Source organism: Hoplias malabaricus, chromosome 2, assembly GCF_029633855.1.
Source record: "Hoplias malabaricus isolate fHopMal1 chromosome 2, fHopMal1.hap1, whole genome shotgun sequence".
NCBI lineage: Eukaryota > Metazoa > Chordata > Actinopteri > Characiformes > Erythrinidae > Hoplias > Hoplias malabaricus.
Genome location: NC_089801.1, coordinates 82,101,718 through 82,121,589, shown reverse-complemented (window position 1 = coordinate 82,121,589; position 19,872 = coordinate 82,101,718). Strand labels below are relative to the sequence as shown.

The 19,872-nt window shown below is 38.7% G+C and overlaps 1 pseudogene; it reads right to left on the bottom strand.

Annotated features, from left to right (window-relative positions):
• LOC136678639 (NACHT, LRR and PYD domains-containing protein 12-like) overlaps positions 1 to 19,409 on the bottom strand; it is a 79,960-nt pseudogene extending 60,551 nt beyond the window's left edge.
• Positions 19,410 to 19,872: the final 463 nt, after the last annotated feature.

Sequence of the window (19,872 nt, the reverse complement as noted above, 5' to 3'; positions counted from 1 at the left end):
AAATACAAAACAATGTCCATACAATACAATGCAATACAAGACAATACAAAACCGTAAGTACGGAGGGGTTGAGGGAGAGAGACACTGCAATTTAAAGTGTATTTTGTGCTGTGAAAGGTAACTGGATGTAACCATGACGTATACAGGATATGTGTAAACAGTACACTCATTTTCAGTCCAACAGACCAGTGTTTGCATGAAGAAGTGTGTGTGTGTGTGCTTCTTCAGTCCAGTCTCAGTCTCTAGGTGTTTAGGAGTCTAATAGCATGTGGAAATAAGCTGTTACGGAGTCTGGATGTGAGGGCTCGAATGCTTCGATACCTTTTTCCAGATGGCAGTAGGTTGAGGAGTGTGTGTGAAGGGTGTGTGTGATCTCCCACAATGCTGCGTGCTTTGCGGGTGCAGTGAGTGGTGTAGATGTCTGTAATGGAGGGAAGAGACACACCGATAATCTTCTCAGCTGTCCTCACAATCCGCTGGAGGGACTTGCGATCTGCCACAGTGCAGTTTCCAAACCAGACAGTGATGCAGCTGGTCATGATGCTCTCGATGACTCCTCTGTAGAAAGTGGTGAGAATTGGAGGGGGGGGATGAGCCTTCTTCAGCCTTCGCAGAAAGTAGAGGCGTTGCTGGGCTTTCTTTTTGATGTTACTGGTGTTAGTGGACCAGGTGAGATCATCCGCTAGGTGAACACCAAGGAATTCGGTATTCCTGACAATCTCCACAGCAGAGTTGTCGATGTTTAGCGGCGAGTGCTCACCCCTTGTTTTTCTGAAGTCTACAACCATCTCTTTGGTTTTGTCCACGTTCAGAGGCTGTTGTTGACTTCACACCAGTCAGTTAGCCGCTGCACCTCCTCTCTGTATGCTGACTCGTCGTTCTTACTGATGAGACCCACCACGGTCGTGTCATCAGCAAACGTGATGATATGATTTGAGCTGTACATCGCTGCACAGTCATGGGTCAGCAATGTGAACAGCAGTGGACTGAGCACACAGCCCTGGGGGGCTCCAGTGTTCAGTGTGATGGTGCTGGAGGTGTTCCTACCGATCCGGACTGACTGAGGTCTCCCAGTCAGGAAGTCCAGGATCCTGTTGCAGAGAGAAGTGTTAAGGCCCAGTATATTCAGCTTCCCGATCAGGTGCTGAGAATACATGTGGGCATGTATTCATCTGTTTCTTTGGAATTGTTGAACATATTGTTAATTCTATTTAACCGAGATAAAATGTGTAAAAACCAAACTTCATGTTTCAATAAAGATTCACACAAATCCAATTATTCACATTCACATTTAGGAAAATCACATTAATTAGTGATAATGTCCAACAGAAACCTGAGAGCACAGCTACCTGATTCTGAGGTGGATCTTCAGACATTCAGAGTGGTCTTCAGTTCTAAGTATCCACTTCTGTACTGATTGTAAGAGTGAATAATTGTCAGGAACGCGGGGGCAGATTGACGGAGGTGGATGCACATGCTAAAAACACAGCAAAATTTATTAAACAAAAGATAGCGAAACAAACACAAACTTGAGGGCTTGAGGACAAACACGAAGCGGGGAACAGATGAGACCAAACAACGACAGGAAACGAGACAATAGCAAAGACAGACTAGACTGGGAAGCAAAGCGAAACAAAACAACTGGATACAAAACAATACAAAGATGGACTAGACTTGGAAACATGACACGGGAAACAATGACAGAGAAACAGTGGAGACAGACAGACTTGATGACATAAGTAATGACAACTGGAAAGGAAACAATACAAATGACCGACAACTAGGAAGTGACACAAGAGGATTTAAATACACTACATAGACGAGGGACACCTGAGACTGATAACGAGGATAATGAGACACGGACGAGGAGGAGGAACAAAGGCAGGACATGGGTGGAGACATGGACAATAACAAAGAGCCATGTGCTAAGAGAGCACATGGCGGGGAAAACAGACATGACAGGACAAGGGCATGACAGATGCCCCCTCCTGAACGCACAACTCCCGGGGCGCATACACCTAGACCCCCCAGGAGCTGGCACAGGAGAGAGTGCAGAAAACAAGACAAGACAACTAACCAACGGGTGACAGGACTCAGGACAAGACAGGAACAGACACAGGAACTGGGGACACGACAGGACCGGTTACAGGAGACTGGACACTGGACGGGTATGGGGACTGGACATGATTAAAAACTGGGGACTGGACATGATTAAAAACTGGGGACTGGAATGGAGACAGAACTGAGGCTGGGTGCAGGGACTGGACAGGAGGAGAGACAGGTAATGAGACCGGAGGCAAGACACTGGACTGAAACGGGGACTGGACAGGACTTGGCAGGGGAACAGACCATGACGTTTATGGGGACAGATACGAATACAGTGACTGGAACAGAGATAAAGGAAGACACAGGTACAGGGACTAGGACAGAGACAGGAACCAGGGCAGGAATGGACAGAGGAACAAAAACAACTGGAGGGTGCCCAGGACTGGCAAAACTCTGTGAGGCTGTCCGAGAAGCCAGCCTGGGCACAGTTTTAGGGATCAGCCCAGAAGTCCTTGTGGCCAACTTACGTACATGAACTGAAGTGGCCGGATCCACAGTCACGGGTGCATAAGCAGCCGAGCCCACAGTCACGGGTGCAGAAGTGGCAGGGGGAGCCGACTTCACAGGAAACGGAGCGGCAGGGTTCGCCGCCTTCACAGGAACAGGAGTTTCCAGCTTGGCCGCCTTTTTGGGTACAGTCACAGGTGCAGCTGAGGAAGCCGCCAATGCAGGAACAGGAGCGGCTGAGGAAGCCGCCCTCACGGGAACAGGAGCAGCTGAGGAAGCCGCCCTTGCGGGAACAGGAGCGGCTGAGGGAGCCGCCCTTGTGGGAACAGAAGCGTCCGACATGCTGCCTTCAGAAGGACAGGAGCGGCCTGGGTGGCCGCCTTCACAGGGAGAGGAGTGGCCGGGTTCACCGCCTTCACAGGGACAGGAGCAGCTGAGGAAGCCACCTTCTCAGGGACAGGAGCGGCTGAGGAAGCCGCCTTCTCAGGTACAGGAGCGGCCTGGATCTCCGCCCCCTCGCTGGATCCGGAGCGGAGAGTCCTGCAGAGACATCCTTGGAAACGTGTACTTGGGCTGCTCGAAAAGCACGTGCTGGAGCTGTTGAGAATTCGAGAGGTCCAATGGTCGCATTCATGAGGAAATCCCAGATGTCCCCTGAACAAGGATCCTCACGAAATGCACCCCTGTTAGCCTCACCTCCTTTGCCCTGAGGTTTGAGGCTAACAATACCAACAATCAACGCCGCCCCAAAATTTTCCCCGGACTTGAGTGGGTAGTCCACTGGTGAGGGGGAGACTCCAGCATGCTGCTTCCGCCGACTCCGTTGTTTGCGGGGTGTGGAGGACACCTTAGCGTCTACTACATACCCGGCTGGAGTGCCAGGACCCGAACCGAAAGGAGTACACCTAATCACACACTGAGCAAACGGATTCGTCGCTACATCCATAGTGGTTGGTCTGGTGTTCTGTCACGGCTGCACAGTGAGGACGAGGAGACGGACATAAATGCAAGGAACTTTATTAACAGAATCAAAATAAACACGGGTAAATACATGGAAACTGGACAAGACTAAACTATGAATTAACCAAAGACAGACAGGAGACTGCCATGAACGGGTGTAGATATGTGAGACACACAAAAACAGTAACACACATCTACGCACACAACACCAGACAAAGGAGCACTCAAACCACATGGGTATATAAGGACAAGACAAACAAGGAACACCTGGAGACAATAACGAGAAAGAGGCAGGACTAAGGTGGGGCTAGGGTGGAACAAGGGCGGAGACAGAAACAACAAACAGGGCCATGTGCTACATGAGCACATGGTGGGGAAAACAGACAGGACTGGGCCAGGATGTGACAATAATGAATAATGTGACTGTTGTAGCTTGCTTTTTTTCAGAAACGAAAAACATGATGGAGCACATTTCAGTAGCTACACTTAAACCTGTGATTAAAAATATATGTCAGTATTACATTTAGAGAAATAACTGGTCAAATGTATTACAACTTATTACATGCTTATTAACAAATACAGGCTAAAATTGGGAGTTATTTAATTGGATACTTAGGTATCTAATAGTTTTTGAGGATGATATTTTTCTATGATACAGGCTTGTTTTGAGCTTTTTAAACATCAGAAATTGATTTTTACATAAAAACTAAACATTTATTGATCAATACTAACAATTAAGACCACAGATGTCAATTAAATATATTGTGAGCAGTTTCCTACAAACTCACTTTTAAGTGTACCCACTTATGAGTGCTACAATCCCATCTTTAAAGGACCACTATGTAATATTTCCTTCTTACAATTGCAGCTTCTAAATGATTGTGATGTTCCATGGAGATTAATAGGGAAAATAGAGCCTATATGGCTGCTACGCTGGGTCCTCTGCTGGTTTACTGCACTGGGAAACTTCTGAATCATAGAGCGGAGGCATACTTGAAAACTAACTACAAGCCTGGAGTGAGTATGTACTACTTAACCTTTAAACTTGTATACAATTCCAGGATGTGAGTGTGTAGTTTGCATACCACATTGAAAGCACATGTTGCTTAGAATTAGTCTGGTGTGTAGGGTCAGTTTGGATTAGTCACTTCCCTGTCTACTTTTCCATTTTGGCCTGTGTTATGTTACTTAACACCGGTATATTGGTGATATATCTTTATATTAAAGTAGACTTTTGCTCTTAGTATACCTGCATGCACTGGAACAAATTGGAATAAGGACATGATCCGTTGTTCTTGAGTGCTGTCATCAATAAGTAATTATTTAACTGAGATGAGTTTAATTATCTAATAATTTCTTGCACATATTTGCAAAGCCAAGTTTGACAAGTTTAACAGTTACTTTAGGACAGGGGTCGGCAACCTTTACCACTCAAAGAGCCATTTGGACCCATTTCACACAGTAAAGAAAACACTGGGAGCCACAAAACCCTTTTGAAATTTTAAATGAAATAACACTGCGCATAACAGGGTTTTTTTTTTGCCTTTGTGATATGTATAAACAAACTATACTGTGTTACATTTATGAAATCAATGAACGACTGCAGAGAACATGAACATGCAACAAAATATTTTTAACTCTGAAAAAGAGATGTTCGGTTGACGGTTAAGTAAAATACTCAATGTCTATTTAAGTCCTCGTCGTAATGAAAAAAAAATATATATTTTTAACTCCGAAAAAAAGACGTTGGGTTGACGGTTAAGTAAAATACTCAATGTCTTTTTGAGTCCTTGTAGTAATGGAAAAAAACGCAGAACTTATCCACTGGCAGCAAACAAAAATGCTGTCCTCTCTCTGCGTGCCATCATTATTTTACTGGCGCCATGCAGTCAGCTGTCAAAAAGTTCAAGAAACTGCACACTGGCGGGTGTCGCACATTCGAAGTTGTGACATTTATTAAGAGCGACAAAAATATTTTAAATATTAAATATTAAAATATTTTAGATGTTACAAGATCACCATAATCTTGATAGACCAAAATCCAATCCCTTCTTTATACCCCCACCCCCACAAAGCTTCAATGAAAACAAATACAGAAACCATGCAAGAGGGAGTGAGAGAAAGAAATATAGAGAGACACGGGAGTGATGAAAGGAGAAAGAGTGAGAGGAGAAAGAATGAAGAAAAATAGATGAAATTAAAGTGAAAAGCATGTTTTAGAAAGTTTTTAAAGTTATTATTTATTTGCATGTTTAATTATGTTACATTTCAAGAGCCGAGTGTTTTATTTTGAATAATACATTTCCAAACACAGTGAGAGTAAGGTAAGCTAGTGTTGCTGTCTTCACACAACTGTGTCCAGCTGCAGAGTCTGTATTTGTTCAGTTTGACACAAACTCACTGAGGAGTCTGTATAATAAAACCTAAACCCAGCACAGAGTGTTTCAGTGAATTTGGTGGTGAATGTGTGTAAGTGTGTGAGTGTGTGTGTCAGTGGAGATGCCATAGAAGGACAGAGTGCTGGCCGGACAGTCCACATACACTCCTATCTCTTAGATCTGGGGGCAGCAGTGAAATAAGTTTTGTTCTTATTGTGACAGACAGAGTAATTGTTATTAGTGCAGATCAGACTCCAGGACTTTTCATTCGCTCCAAACCTAGAGTCATCACTGCGTCCTTTTCTCCTGATTGATTTATACGCCACTGAAATATCAATCTTCCCAAAAACCCCTCCACTCCACTCAGTTTCCCAGTAACAGCATCCAGTCAGACTCTCTCTGAACAGAACCTGGCACTCGTCACTGAATCTCTCTGGATGATCAGGATATGCCTGTTTCTCCCAAACACGCTCCGCCTTCCTGTTCCCCTCAGACAGAGAGAGGTGTGTGTTCACTGTGTTTGGGTCCAGTGTGAGCTCACAGGCATCTGAACACAACAAGATACACAACACACAATCAGATACACAACACACAATTAGATACAACACAATCAGACACACAACACACTGAAATTTTTAAATGTTAGGGTGTGGTGGTTAGATTCATATGTCTCCACCATTGTCAAGAACAAATCTATGTGATTTCAACTTCTACATATAATACCAGGCACTTCAAATACAACCAGCTGAAAGACAAATTTGACTTTTGGCTTCTCAACAGTCCTGTTATCTACCCCTAAAGAATGTAATATGTTAAATTTCAGCAAACATTGAAATTGAAGATCTTTATGTCAATCTCAGCTTTTAAGAATTACATCAGAAATGTTATTACTAATACATGGGCCTGTTTTTCTCCTAATTGAATATGTAAAATATGTTTATTAATTTTTACACCTGTATATCTAAAGTAGCAAATGTTTTATTATTCACAAATGTGTCCTCTTTATCCCCTTATTTTCCTCAAGTAGACCTTGCTTCTAGTTAGAAGGAACATAGCTTTAATGCATAAATTGTTGAAGGTTTGTATTAATATCTGTCAGTATTAATGTTGATTATCAGAAGTTTATGTTTGACTCTTACATTTCTTTTCACTCTGACTGATTCGGATCTCACCTGCATGCTCCACCCTGAAAGAAGAAACACATTTATCAACATTTTAGCTAAAACTTTTTGTTCTAATAGTTTACATATCTTTATTTCTATACACAGTATTCATAATTTCAGTTAAATGTAAATTATTGATAAATTGCATCAACTTTTTATGGATATATAATATAATTACTCCATTGCTTTGTCCTATGGAAGTGGACCAATAATTACAGACAATAACAAACAATAAAAATATTTTAGCTTCTTATTTCCTGAAAGTGTATGATCCTTTCTGATCATTCATGATCTGCCCCTAACCTGGTGTATCTACACAGCAAATTTTACCCTTAAATGCCCACCTCCCTCTGGCAGTCTTCTGGTAGCACTAATGAATCAGAAAACTTTGATGTAGTTTGGATGTTGATAGAAATAGATGAGTCATGTCACTTGTCTATTGTTTATCCTATAACTCAAAAATTTAAAGAGCAAAAATGCCTGTTGTAATGGCACAAACCAGCACAAATATGCAGCAGAAGAATGATACCATTTTGGTGCTGATGCCAGGCACTGTTACATAACGGGTTTTAAAAAACAAAAAACATAAAGATAATTTTTCAAAAATAAACCAGAACAAATATTGTGGCACAAGCATAGCTCTAACAAAGGATTATTCTAAAGTTTGTTGGGGTTTCCAGGCTAAATTTCACATCGTATCTCCTACCAGCATTCATCACTATATATCATGTCACTACCAGTAGTGCTGGACACAAAATCTGCCCTTCTGGCTGGGTTAGCTAATGTTGATCACCAAAAAAACAAAATAATTAATGTGATGCTAGTGGAAGTTAAGTTATAAGATCATTCATTCATTAACTGTAACCACTTATCCAATTCAGGGTTGCGGTGGGTCCAGGACCTACCTGGAATCATAGGGCGCAAGGCGGGAATACACCCTAGAGGGGGCACCAGTCCTTTACAGGGCAACACAGACACACATTCACACAACTATGGACACTTTTGAGTCACCAATACACCAACCAACGTGTGTTTTTGGACTGTGGGAGGAGCCCACGCGGACACAGGGAGAACACACCAACTCCTCACAGGCAGTCACCCGGAGCGGGAATCGAACCCACAACCTCCAGGTCCCTGGAGCTGTGTGACTGCAACACTACCTGCTGCACCACCGTGCTGCCTAGTTACAAGATCAATTAAAATATATTCTATATATGTAGAAAGTGACTTTATACAAGTACAATTTTGTATGAATTAAAATGTCTGCTACTTGTGACTGTAATTGTGGTAGTAATTACAGTTGTCCATATGGCTTTAGCATATTTACATGCAGATATAACAAAGACACACACACACTCAATCTCCAAACTCAAAGAAATGGTTGACTTAGCAAGCTAGCTAATGAAGTAAAATTTGTGACCTCTGAATATGTATTTCTGCACTTTGGCCAATGCTCAAAAATGCTGTGTATTGCATTTCTCTGTGCCTTGTTGTAGTATCTTCTTTTTTATCATGGGCTTTTTCAGCCCTTCTTTTGTGCTTTTTCACTGCTTTCCACATTTTGCAATTATGAAGAAAAAATAAATTCATGTTTGTTCTGAATACAGGTCCTGGCCAGGATTGGGATATGTTTTATCCATGATTTGCTGATGGCCATGCCATACCATGGGCCAATGCAAACTGTATTAAAATACAGATTCACACACACACACACACACTATGTCTCACCAGAAATAGATCCAGAACTCCTAATGACCAAGTGAAAATGATTCAATTTTACATACCCAAGTGTGTCCAGTCTGCAGCCTGAATCCTCCTTTTTATCAGTGAGCAGCTTCTTTCCTCTGTCTCCTGGATGATTGTAGGACAGATCTAATTCTTTCAGGTGTGAGGGGTTTGAGCTCAGAGCTGAAGCCAGAGAAGCACAACCTTCCTGTGTAACCATACAACAAGACAATCTGCAGACAGCCAGGGAAAAGAATTAAACAAGATTAGAGATGTGGTATTTACACAGAGCAAATCAAGCTGGTGTTTAGTAGTTCAGTATCCACAAGTACCAAAGTACCTTATGTATAAACAGAATGAAATCCAACCATAATATCATTAATTTTATATAAAATGTGTATGATATAAACCACAAAGGATATGTTTTTGAGCAGTTTAGCAATTTTATGTAGCCAACCCATTTTAAGCCCATTGAGTCTTTTAAGTGCATTGAGTGTTGCTTTAATGCAGTTTAAGTACAGGTGAGTACAGTTTAAGTACAGTTTAAGTACAGCCTGATTCATACGTCTAAGGAAAAACACATGCTTTTATTTACCCTCACAGTTTGGTGGAATTTAGAGGGGTTGTGAGTACTAGCTAGTTAACAAATTATATGTGACAAAATTAGGATAGAGAATAGAAGATTAATAATTGCCCATCTATGGTAATTGCAGTGTTGGGTGGTAAACAAACAAACAAACAAAAAAAAAACATTTGCACTCACAGCAAGAATAAAATTGAAGACGTTTATTTCTGCAGTTTTTAGCTGTGTTGTAAGGTCATTGTTTTCAGGTCTGGTTTTATAATAAGGTGAGATTAAATGAGGTAAAACATATACACTTTATTCATGTAATTGATTGTTTGTCAGTACACTTTTATTTCATAGTTAAAGCATCATTACAATCACATATAAGCAAGAAATAGAAAAGTTGTCCAAAAGCATATTAAATTTAAAATGAAAACAAACTGTAGGTTAAAGTCTTTTTGCAATTGTTAGCTGCTTTGAAGAACAGCAGAAATACACATTGAGGGCTTAGGGTTTTTACCTGAAAACTTATAGGTATCTGCAAACAAACTTTCAGTAAGGAGAACTGTGTTTCATTTAATTCCAGTGAATATTTCTTCTTGTTAGATTATTTTTCTGATGACATTGATTGTGATTTTTGTGTGTCTCCAAGACTTTAAAAATTAGTGACATTTGCTTACCTTTAACATTTCATCTTAGTTTAAACAATGTCACTGTAAATCAGTGAACAGAGAAAAGCTAAGAAGCTAACAAGTTAAATGTTTCAATTTGGACTTATTTTATGTTTTTTTTTTTTTTTGGCTCAGGCAAATGAGCCAAAAAAACACTCCAAACACTGCACTACCTAAAATTCATAATTTTCACCTCTCTACTCATTTTTTATAAGACTTAATACCAATTCTCCCAAATTTGATGTCTTGGAATTTATCACTGAAATTGCAAATTTCATGTAAAAATGCAATGAAAACATGCAAATATTGAAACAAGATTTTGCCTTATGTCTATTCATTCAATAATGAATCCACAAAAATCTGACCTGAGTGTTTCTAGTTTACAGTGTGAACTCTTCAGTCCTTCACAGAGCTTCTCCATTCCTGAATCGTGTAGGTCATTGTAACCGAGGTCCAGTTCTTTTAGGATGGAATTTGACAGGTGTAAAGCTGATCCCAGATATTCACAAGTTTTATTCCCAAGGTTACAAACAGCCAGTCTGAAAAAGGCATAATTACATAAACATATTCTTTGTGGATTTTGTATTTTTTGATCTACAAAATGGAAAAAAGCACATAAAATGAACATGGCTATAATTTTATTTTGCTGTTATTGTTTAATATTTGAAGTATTTAATATTTAAGAATAAACTCAGTAAGAGTTTACCTGAGTGTCTCCAGTTTACCGTGTGAACTCTTCAGTCCTTCACAGAGCTTCTCCACTCCTGAATCCTGAAGGTCATTGTTACTGAGGTCCAGTTCTTTTAGGAGGCAGTTGGACTGTTGTAAAACTGATCCCAGATATTCACAAGTTTTCTCACCAAGATTGCAAACAGCCAGTCTGTAAAGGGATAATTACATAAACACATCATCTTTGTGGATTTTGATAAAATGAACAAGACAATAATTATTCTCTGCTGTTATGGTAAAATATATACACTTCAAATATAAAGTCACTAAGAGTTTACCCTAGTGTCTCCAGTTTACAGTGTGAACTCTTCAGTCCTTCACAGAGCTTCTCCACTCCTGAATCCTGCAGGTCATTGTTACTGAGGTCCAGTTTTTTCAGTGCTGAATCTAAACTTAAAACTGATGCCAGACCTTCACAGCTCTTTTTGCTGAGGTTGCAGTGATCCAACCTTGACATTTAAAATGACAAATTTAAATCATAACCCTGCAAGACACAGTCTAGTACATATTTCTTTTTCACTTTCCACTTCAGCTATTCCAGGTAAAAGACTGATAAATATGTGCACAGGTTAAATATGAATAGAAGCATCTTTCAGTCTTTTAGTCAGTGTCACAATATTTTCTCAAACAGGTGAATGATTACTCTCCTGATTAGGTACAGTTTTAAATATTAACTTTATTTTGATGCTGACAAATGAAACTATTGAGTATATCTAAAACAAGACTAGCTCAAATATGAAAATCTGGATCTGGAGACAATGACTCCACACACTGTAAAGTAAGTGTCTGTCTATAAGAAAGCATTGGATTTAAAAAGGGCACTTGTTTCATACCTGATGTTAAGAGGAAAGACATTACAACTCAGAAGAATAGAAAATAATGAAGTCAAACAGTGTAAAACAGACAGAACAAGCACTGAGATTTGAGTACTGTACAAAAATGTTATTTTTTATTATAAATGATGATAAAAAAATAACTTCTGCTTAAAAAGCTTCTGCAAACATGTCACAGACGTTTTGTTAAGATTTCAGAAATGGGTCCCCTTGTGAAAATAGGAAACACTGTGCCCTCTTCATATAATAAAACAACTAATAAACTAAGAATAACATATAAATAGTCTTTAAAATGTAACAAAAAAGTTGTAGACAGTGCATTTACTTATGAGTGCTCAAGAAATTAGGTTACTATGCATTAAAGGAGCAACCTGTAGGATATTAATTGTAATTAGTCATAAAATATCCACCTTGTGTGGTGTGTGATCATAGATTAAGGAAAAACTCAAAGCTAAAACACTGCTGCCTCTCACAGCATAGCTAAAGCGATAAAATTAACCAGAGCTGGCTAATTTTCTCCTGAACAGGTAACAGCTTATCACTTCTGAAAAAAAAATATATAGAAGTACAGATGCCGTTGTATAGATTAAAATGAGTAAATGCCAGATGTCATGTGTTTTATATAAAGAAAGTGAGGCAAAGTGCTCACCTAAGTGTGTGCAGTGTATAACCATTGTATGCATCATATGATTGTATGAAAAAGTGAATGAATACATGAATGAAAATGATACGTACAGAGCTCGTTGAGTGTTTTTCACCACTGGCAGTAGTCTCCTCAATCCTTCATCTGATAGTCTGTATTTTTTCAGCTCAAACTTCTCTTGTGTCTCCTCTGACATCAATATCACAAACACTAGGGCTGACCACTGTGTGGAGCTGAGTTTCTGTGTTGAGAGATCTCCTGAATTTATGTAGTTCTGGATCTCACTTGTCAGAGAACTCTCTTTTAGTTCATTCAGGCAGTGGAAGAGATTAACGTGTTTTTCTGAATATTTTTTCTTTTTGATCTGTTTCTTAATGTAGTCTACAGTGTCCTTCAGATGCTTTTCCTTGATTTGCAGCTCCTCCTTTAGACTCTTGAGGAATCTCTGATTAGACTCCAGTGATACGCCAAGAAGAAAGCGGAGGAAAAGGTCCAGGTTTCCATTTTTACACTGTATACTCTTTTTCACTGCAATTTTGAAAAGATCAAGCAGTGTATGTTTGCTCTGCCATTGTGTTTTCTCCAGTGCGGTCTGAAGGAGTGGGTTGGATGTCTCACTGAAAGTGAGGAACACACATACAGCAGCCAGAAATTCCTGGAATGTCAAATGCACAAAGCTAAAGACCTTCTCATGCTTCTTAAAGATTTGTGTACACACTCCAGAGTACACTGAAGCCTCCTCAACATCAATGTCACATTCTTTCAGATCATTCTCATAAAATAGGATCTGTCCCTTCTGAATTTCTCACTCTTCTGTCTCATGTGAAACAGCAGAAAATGCACATACATTTCTGTCAGAGTTGTGGGAGCATTCTTCATGTCTTCCTCATTCTTCAACATGTCCTGAAGCACAGAGGCTGAGATCCTACAGAAGACAGGTATGTGACACAAGATGTGAAGACTTCTAGCTTGTTTAATGTGTGAGATTATCATACTGGCTTGATCCTGATCTATGATTCGCTTCCTGAAGTATTCCTCCTTCTGTTGGTCATTGAATCCACCTATTTCTGTCACATGATCAAAATACTGATGTGAGACCTGATTGACTGCTGCTGGTCGAGAGGTGATCCAGATGAGAGCAGAGGGAAACAGCTCTCTTTTTATGAGGTTTATTATAAGTTTATTGAGAGTGGTCTTCTCTGTTACATTCCTTACTTTCCTTAGATTGAAATCTAGACGAAGTTCACTTTCATCCAGTCCATCCAATATAAAAACCATCTTACACTTGTCATTCAAGATCTCCATTGCATCTCTACCAAAGAACTCACGATGGAAGTAAAGCAGAAGTGTCCAGAGGCTGTGCTCTTCATCTTTGATTAAGTTCAGCTCCCGAAATGAAAAGAACAAAATGAAATCTAAATCCTGGTTGGTTTTGTCCTCTGCCCAGTCAAGAATGAACTTGTGTACAGAGGCTGTTTTTCCCACTCCAGCGATTCCCAGTGTGAGTACTCTTGTACCACGGACATCAGACCTCACTTCATGTTCACTGTTCACTCCTCCAGTGCAGCCTTCAGTCACATAGAGTTCAGTGTAAATGTCCCTTAGTGGCACATTACTTCCTTCCTCTGAAGTCCCCTCATACAACTTAGCGAACTCTGCCTTAAAATGCTTTTTCACTTTGTCTTTAAAATTATTTTCAGAAGCTGCTGAAAAGAATAGAGCCAATAAAACATGGGGTAAGTGCACATGATTTTTGACAGAGTGGAATTGCACCACAGACAAACAGGAGACGGTTCTTAATATTCTTTTATTTTGCTAATTTTTATTTAAATATCTTGGTAACACTTTATTTGGATGGTCCTCTGTTGATGGTTTGTAGATGCCCAGTGTATCTTTAAGTATCATTCGAATAAATATCTATTAATTGCAACTGAACTTGCAGCTATTAAATCTATCCCTAGCCCTAAACCTAGCTATAACATTAACCTCAAGTAAAGCCCAAACCTACTCTTTAATCTAACTTTTACCATAATGTTGTTGATAATCAACTGAGTATCACCAGAAAGTTTGTGAATAATTTAATAATCTGTACATTATAAGGGACCATCCAAATAAAGTGTGACCAATATTTCATTAAAAAAACAAGGATACATCCCTGGAAAGCATTTAGTGATACCTTGTGAAAGCATTTAGTTTAGCAATGTGTGACTTAATGTAAAGTCCTTTTAAGGGGCAACCCATAACCATGGGAAACTGTTCCTTTATTGTTTATTTCTAATGGAAACAGTTTATGTTGAGTAGATACAAAAAATATATAAATGTCACTCATACATATTCGTATAGACATACATTCATGATAAGTACATGAGGTTTATAGTAAAAATTTAAATGAGGGGAAATATACCAAAATTGCCTGAATGTAAAGTTATACATATAAATATTTTTAGATTGTATTAGAAGAGTGGTAGTAATAACACCTGACTAACACGTTCAGTATATACTCAGTATATTTTACATAACTTATTCTTTCATTCATTATCTGTAACCCTTATCCAGTTCAGGGTCGTGGTCGGTCCAGAGCCTACCTGGAATCACTGGGCGCAAGGCAGGAACACACCCTGGAGGGGGCACCAGTTCTTCACAAGGTGACACACACTCTGACACTTTTGAGTCGCCAATCCACCTACCAGCATGTGTTTTTGGAGTGTGGGAGGAAACTAGAGCACCCGGAGGAAACCCACGCAGACACAGGGAGAACACACCACACTCCTCACAGACAGTCACCCAGAGGAAACCCATGCAGACACAAGGAGAACACACCACACTCCTCACAGACAGTCACCTGGAGGAAACCCACACAGACACAGGGAGAACACACCACACTCTTCACAGACAGTCACCCAGAGGAAACCCACGCAGATACAAGGAGAACACACCACACTCCTCACAGACAGTCACCCGGAGCGAGACTCGAACCCACAACCTCCAGGACCCTGAAACTGTGACAGAGACACTACCTGCTGCACCACTGTGCTGCCCTTAAAACCATAACTTAAAACAATTTAAATTACACATTGGTAGTGATTTAGTACAAATTAGTGGCTCCAAATAACATGAGTACCCTTTTATTGTCATAAGGGAAAAACAATAGACAATAAATGGAATATAAATTGCAGTCTCAATATGTACCTGAGAAATAGCTCATATAAATTTTCCCTAAATCATTCAGCCCTAGAATAAGATTATAGCATATATTAAATGTTTTTTTATTTATAGGATAAGCATTTAATTATAGAGTTAGTGATGATTAAGCAAAACAGCCATGTAATAAAAATTACTAAGATGTGTTACCTGCAGTGCAAGATCTATCTGAGTCTCCAGCCTCAGCTGCAGCACTGTCAGCAGAGACTTTGTGAGGGTAGCAAAAAAAAAAAAAAAAAGACAAAACATATAAATTTATCTGGTATTAGGCCCAGAAAGATGAAAGCTGCTTCCTCAGATTTAATGTAAAATGTAAATCACACAGAGAGATACTCTGTTGCTTAATACAAGGGTATTTCTCCCATAAACACATTTAGCAGTGTTTGGTTTGCTCTTTGATTAAAATTGCTGTGGTAGGATTCTGGATTTTACTGAGTCAGAAACAACAGGCAAGATTGGACTACTTCCAGGACTGAACCTATACAATCACTCTTCTTTATTCCATCATTTCTTTATTGTGAACAGGAGTTAAATTCCATTTGTAATTAACAGAAACCATCAGCGTAATATGTGTCTTTAACATTCCTGCATTTAATCATTTCAACACTTAGGAGGAAATGACACACTTTGTTCCCTTTGGAATAATTTTATGTGAAAACAAAGAAATTGATCATATCTAATATGACTAAGAAAAAAATCCACAGTCTAAAATATTATTATATTATAATTAAACAGAATGTAATTTATATTTTAAATGGACTAAAAGCCAATTTGGTTTAGGAGAGATAAACTTTGGTTTATTTATTCATCCAAATACTATATATTTATACTGCAACATTTACCTTGTAGTGTAGAGCCAGTTCCAATGTTATTTAATATAAGTGTAGTAATAGTATTTCCATGTATAAAAGGGGCAACGATACTTCCTTGACTCTGGGCTGTGATGGTCTGGATTGGAGTAGGCGGAGCTGTGTTCAAATGAGGACACAGTAGGGTTACATAGGGCTGAAGAGATGAGAAATTATATAATCATTTAGAATCATTTAATGTCTGTGTTTTAGTGATAAACCTGAAAGATGTTGTTAACAACCCCTTAGAAAACAACATGTATGTAAACAAGAAAATGTTTTAATGTTAACTCATGATGCTTGACATTTTATATTGTCATTTCTTTCTTCAAATAGTGTCACTGAAAAGTGCTGCTATAAGTGATATGAGTGAGATTTGACTCACTGTTGCTATCCCCCGTATCTACTATGTATTTCGGTGGGCAGAAATTGTTCAAACTGAACCAAAGACATCCAGAAACCCCACATGACAGAGATTGTAGACAGCAGCAAATTCATGGTGACAGGTTTCCTCAGACATTGGTTTGGATGTCATAGAACAAATAAAATGGTGAAACAAGAAAAAATTGACTAAAAAATAAAATAAAATAAAATACACCAGGAAAAAGGTGGCTTTGTATTTATTTATTTCTTGGCATCCCGAGTAAACTATGCTAATTAGCACCCTATTCTCTAAATAGTACAGATTATAAAATTAATACTACTACACCACTGCATTGTGAACTACATAGTGTACAGCAAAATGTTTGAGATTCAGACTAATGTTTTGATGGTGTAATTGCAACACAAGTATAAATGCTCACATTGGTGCAGGGCTCTTGCGCTGGCTACAATGTAGGCTCTGCCTCAGGTCAATGCAGCCGCATATGGCCAAAGCATACTTCTTACTAGGATGTGAACGCAGATGCTTCAAACTGCACAGACAGGGTTTCATATGTAGATGCATTCAGATTGTGTCATGAGGCATATCATAACAATGCAAGCACGAGCAGCATTCTAGGCATTGCTGTCAGGGGCTCTATAGCAGGAATCAAGTCGTCCATAGTCAATTGTCATGGCGGACTAGCTCTCTGGATTCACTCACAGAATTGGTTCCTCATATAAACAAATATTCCACCGATTCCAGAGACTGCACACCCCACAATCTACTGAGCCTTTTCTTTTTCCACTTCATCCACCTCCACTGTAGACATATTTAAAATTCTGTTTACAGACGCTATGACGCTAAGTGTTTTAACTGCCACAGTAAGCATAAGCGCACATGCTGAGTTTGTACAGCAGGACTGTGCCTTTGCAGAGTGTTGGGTTTTGTGTTTGTGTCCTTGTGTGAAGTGTGTTTTGGCCCTAAATCAGCCATAAGTGCTCACTTCTGAACTCTGGTGCACATCAAATAAGCAAGTGACTCTCAGTCTGTTTCTAAATGAACTCTGGTTTGTGTGAACACAATACAAATGTTCACAAGGTGGGACAATAATCACACCTTGATGGAAAAGTGTGCATTATAAATATTTAATGAGCTGAGGATAAACCTAACCTCTCTGTAGCGGAACTGGCCATGCAGTAGAGAAATTTCTGGCACTGTACTGACTCCTTTATCCACCTCTCACATTGTTTCCAGTTTGTAAAACTACCTCTATGTAAATACACACAACCCAGATATGTATAACAATGTTTCATTTTCTTTTTTGGTCCAGACACACTCTTACTGTAAACCAGCACTGACAAGATATTTCTTTTCTATAAGATGGCAGTTAAGATGCTTGTTGATTTTATTTTATTTAGCTTTTCATTGTTGAATTGTAGTTTGTAAAATCTAATTAAATTGCTTTTATTTATATGCAACTTTAGCATTTTTTCATGGCACAGTTAAAACTTTATATTTTTGTGCATAGTAAACAGACTTATTGAATTTACAGATATTTCAGATAATTAACTACTTTTTTAAAGAACAGTCTAAATGTAAATATGAGCTTTTCTTTGCACTGAGAGAAATGCCCGAACAGCTGAAAGTTATAAAATGATAAAGGAAATAAATAATTATACTGCATTACCATTTTCATCAGTTTTCAACACATCTTCACTTGCCATCTTGCATAACTGGAGCTGAATGAAGACAGACAACAGACAATTAAAAAAACTGTGGACACACATCTATAGACAATTTCATGTAAAAATGTATTTAATTTTAACAATGAATTCAGAGCAAAATCACTTTAAAAACAATAAAACAACAGCAGATTTTAAAAACAGTTGTCACATTCCTGTATCAGTGTTGAAAACCCCTGCAAATGAACAGGCTCTTTAAAATATAGGACATGAATAAATAAAAAGGACAGTTTCTGCCTTAGAGTGAGCACTGTTCTGTCCAACTGTTACTTGTGAAAGCTTGCTTCACATAGAACACATCCACAAACAAAAGTGCATTGATAAAATTATGAATTTTAAGATAAACAAAGTTTTAAGTTTTTCTGGGTTGTATTTATGAGTCTTCAGTTTGTAAATCCACATTTATATTCATTAGGAAGAGTAGAGTTAATTACCAACTTGCAGAATAGATTTGGTTCAATGTTTGAAAAAGATACATAGCAGGGGTGGCCAACCTTGTGTTAATACATTGTTTGTGGCTCCTGGAGCTTTAACCTACAATTTATTTAAATAAGCCTTGTGTTAAATAAATAAATACTTTCATGTAATTCATTCATTTCACCAATGTAACTTTATTCAATTATTTTTTCAATATAATTGTAATGGAATACAGTTACTTATGTTTTGTATTCTAAATAAGTAACATCGTTATATGTATTCCGGTACTCCCTAACACTGATCATATCATATATATTGCAATGGATTGTGCCTGAGGTGTATGACAGTCCTGCCATATTAGTGTGAGAGATATTGACAGACACAACCTCAGACAATATGTTTTTGGCTCGAATTCAGGTTCAGATCTCAAGTATGTTATTCATACAGAAATGTACAATAAATTGATTATAACATTAAAATTGAGTTTACTATATTCTGATTTTCTACAGGGAATAAAAGATGATAGGGAATGTTTCTAATATTTCCATCCTAAATACAGTAATATGTGTTTGATTGAATCTGATATGGCATTGTGTTATCTACTCACCTTGTGCCATTTTGAAGCCACCAACAATGTTACTAGCTTTAAAACCTCTACAGCTGAGTAGCCCCTCACGTTTTTCTGGTGTTTATCCAGAGGAGCTGTACACTATTAGATTTTACCTGGACTTATTACTTCTGTCATTCTAGTACAAATTTTGGGTACATTCGGAGTGAGTGCATGTGTAAATAGAGCAGCTAATGTTCCAGAGAATCCAGCTGTATCTCTTGGAGGTGCTGCATAGGCACACATGTGGAACATTTCCTGCTGTGAGAAAGTGTCTGACACCAAATCTCACGCTGCGAGCTATGTCTCTGAGACTAATTCTCCTGAATATCTACAGGGTTAATTTGTGAAAATGGCTTTAGACTAGCATTAATGTTACCTGCCTTGGCTAGCACTGATATTATTTAGACTAGCATTAACCATACTTGAGTTGACTAGCAAAGTTACTTAGTCTATCATAAAGACTATGTAAA